The following is a 4,091-nucleotide window of genomic DNA, read 5'->3' as shown; positions in this document are numbered from 1 at the left end:
ACAATTTGGGTTACTAAGATGGGCTATGAGACTGATGATCATATCATTGAGACTTATGCAAAAGCCCTTCTGGAAGCGCCTAAGGAACCCAAGGAAGAGGTATTCGGTAGTGCAAAGACGATTGAAAGCCAAATTCAATCCAAGAAGAGGGTAAAGAAAGTTGAAACAATTGTGAGGAAAGGCTCACGATAGGCAAAAGCCATCAAGGAAGATGTACTGAAACAAACCAACATCACTGAGGACGAGTTAGTAACTTTACAACCTAAAACTCATCTATCACCGGTAGCAACTTCCTCTGAGAATGACATGCCAACAACATTCAAAAGAGTATTAAGGAAAAGGGATCCCTCATTGACATCAACACCTTCACCTAGAAGAACTAGACAAAAACAACAGGCAGTGAGGTCACTGGTAAAGAAGTCAACCCCAAAGAAAAAGATAACTCCTAAGAGGAAAAGGACTCAACAAAACATTGCCCCACTCGATGAATTGCTGAATGAAATCACAGAGGAAGTAAAACTCAAGAATATAGAAAAATTATATGATACACTATCAACAGATGAGAAAGAACAAGTTGAAAGTAGTGTCATTTTACACCTGGACATCTGCAAGAAATTTTTAATGCAAGTGGTAGATGAACTACCAGTTGAATTGTTCAAAAGATTGGAAGGAAGAAGACAAGTTGTTGTAGAGCTTGATAAGAAAATTAAAATTGAAAAATTACTTGCTGTTTACCCAGTAAAATCGCCAAAGGAGATTGATGATTTAATTGCAGAAGCCAACCGGTCAGTATTCTCTATTGCACACTAACATATTGCACTCATGGAAGGAAGAGTAAATGAGGTAACAACATATACTGAAAATGCATGGGATATATTCCTTGTGGAAAAAGAAAAGTAGTAAGAATATAGGAACCCCAAGCCTATCAAAGTCTATCAAAAGGAGAAAGATAAGGGGAAAGGAAAGGTTGGTGGACCACCTAGTATCAAAATAAAAGATAACTTATCCCCACCGCCTCTGATTACTCCACCGGTAATGAAAACTGAAGATCAACCGACAGATGAGAGTATGGGTATAAAGGATACAAATCCTAATCCTGAGGTTTTATACACAGTTAATGTTGATACTCAAGCAATCAACATTGTGGTAGATAAAGATACAATTGGTAAAACTGACATGGCTAGTGAGCCACCGGTAATTGATCAAACTGACAACACACAAGAAAAATCGGTAGATGATAGCACAGGGCAACAGACAAGGACTTAGACAGAGATAGGTCAACAAATAGAGAGTAAAGCAGAGCAATAGGCTCCGGAACAGGAATAGGTTCATGTGGAAATAGTGCCACCGGCAATAGGAGAGAAACAAAAACCTTTGCTTAAAAAAAAGGAAACACAGATTGACCTACCAGAGGTCACTACAAGCATTGTTACTTCCTCCACCAGTGTAATTCAGAATGTTGGTTCCTTAGCAGGTTACAAATCAACAAATGTAACTGAAGTTCTTTTGGATTCTTTAAAGAAAATAACAGATTGTAGTTCACAAGCCTATAAAGCTATAGATGACACAATCCCAATTTTGAAGATGGTAGCTCCTAATTGCAATGTAGATAATAAGGATTCTTTGAGCCAACTCGACACTTTGTCTAAGTACATTACTGACAACACAGTGACAGTTGAGAAAATAAAGGAAGAGGCATTGAAAGAGAAATTGGAAAAACAAAAATTCTTTGATGATCAAATAAAGAAGTGTACTAGAGAATTTGACACACTTCTATTGGAACTATGCAACTGATTGAAGGAATTCAAAACTTTATACAAAGACATTTGCAAGACAAACTTCCTAACGGTTGACATAGATAAGAAAATGAGCAAGGTACATGATGAAATCAATAAACTTGTTGACAGTTTTGTTAACTCACCTGATGCATTATCAGTTTTTGAATAAAAGATAACAAGTTTTGAGAGAGAATTACTTAAGTTAGAAAGAGAAAAGGAAAGAATAATAAACAAGGCTAAAGATCTGAGACTAAGAATAAGTCCAAGACTGGACTAGCTAGCATCCTTGAGAAAGGAAATATCTGAGGCAATAATACAGGGACAGAAAACACCGGTAGAGCATATGCAACATCTCACCGGTATAGTACAAAGAACTGAGGCAGCAATAAAAGAGAGTAAGAAGTTCATGGAAAGTATAAATTTGTTTTTGGAGGATATTTTTCAAATTGTAACTACCCAGTTACAAGGTTGAGACAGGAAACTACAACTCTATTGACACCTTGACAACCTTTGTCATTGATGCCAAAGGGGGAGTAGTAGTATGAGGAAATAATCGACAAAGGACTCACCTACTTAGGGGGAGCTCAACTCATATATTTTTGGATTACAAGTTTTGGATACAGTTTTAGAATTTTCTCATGAGTGTAGCCATCAATGCCAAAGGGGGAGATTGTTGGCATATGCACACTCCAATGAGACATTGAAGGTGATTGAAGGTTTTTTCATTGATGGAAACCTTACAATCCTATGACACCGGCAAGACATTCCACCGACACCAGCAAGAACAGACTCTACACCGACACTCAGACCACCGACACCGACAGAGAAAGGAAGCATACTGACACAGAGGCCAACGAGATTTTTGTTATAATATATTTTGTTTATTATTGTAAAAACATTGTAAGCTGACTTGGCATAATGTAAAATGACTCATATATATAAGAGTTCATTGTAGAACTTTGAAAGAGAGGTAGATGAAGTGAGATATGTAATGTAATTAGGCAGACCTATTATGCGAAATATAGGTTAAGGGTTTATGTAAGAAGTAGAGCAGAAACCGGTACTAGATCTAGCATTATAGATGCTATTCTAAAGCAGTACAAGACACTGGATTTATATAATCCATTTTGTAAGTCAGTGAGACTTCTATTTTGAGCAGTGAGCTCTAGGCACTTGGCCTTCCTGCATGTGCAGGCCCCTCTTGTAGTAGTAATATTCTCTTATTGGCCAGTAAGTGAATATTGTGGGTCACAAATCTCATAGAGGTTTTTAGCACACAGGGTTTCCTCGTTAAATCCTTGTGTTATGGTGTGTTTTTCATGTGGTTGTTTATATCTCTATTTATTGCATTACTTCTTGCTTACCGGTACACAATTTTAATTTGCTCTACATGTTTTAAGTTAAGAAATTCTAATTACCAGTTAGATACTGATTCATCCCCCCTCTTAGTATCTATGGGAATCCTAACAGTTTGCACATGCAAAAAGGCCAACTGCCTAGAGCTCACTGCTCAATCACAAAATGAGAGTCGCACTGACTACAATTGGATGGTTAAATCCAATGATAATGTACTGCTCAAAGTAGCATCTTTATATGCTGGATTGAGTACCGGTTAAGCTCTGATTGTCTTCTTCAAACCTTCTTTGAATCTTCAAATGATGTCTGCATGTATAGCTCTGCTTATATTCACATATACCTTATTAAAATCCTCTAGCACACCTTCTACTTAATCTTACAAATGAGATCTTACATATATACCAAAACCTAAGACCAAATATGTAGGTCGGCTCACTAAGAATATTACAATTAAATCAATTACAAATGAATCAAAATGTGATGTATCATGTCTTCTCAATGCATTTACAATAATAACCAATAATAAATCATCTCCATAACATGTCGTGCTAATCTGAAATAGATAATACTTGCCGGTCCATAACCTAGACCGATTTGCTGGTAACAATAAATATGCAACTTTGATTAGACCAATAACCAAATCACCAAAACCAAGTGTCCAAACCATGTCTTCGACATAACCAAGTAATCTCTAGATGATAACAGATCATCCTTAGTGCCGGTGAAAAATATAACCTATCAGTGAACCAGATACCAGTGACTGTGCATAAGTCACTGAACATGCCGGTGAACATAACCAAAGATCTCCAGTGCTGATAAGTGTTGACAAGTATTGACATCAATGAAAAAACCAATGCAACACATGCATAATACCAACAATCTCCCCCTTTGGCATTGATGGCAACACAAGATGGAAAAAACCATCTAAGTGCCAAAGCAGAAATGCCAAAAACCAAA

Source organism: Cryptomeria japonica, chromosome 4 (genome assembly GCF_030272615.1).
Source record: "Cryptomeria japonica chromosome 4, Sugi_1.0, whole genome shotgun sequence".
Classification (NCBI taxonomy): domain Eukaryota; kingdom Viridiplantae; phylum Streptophyta; class Pinopsida; order Cupressales; family Cupressaceae; genus Cryptomeria; species Cryptomeria japonica.
The sequence above is the reverse complement of the archived record's forward strand: the minus strand, read 5'-3'. Positions refer to the sequence as shown.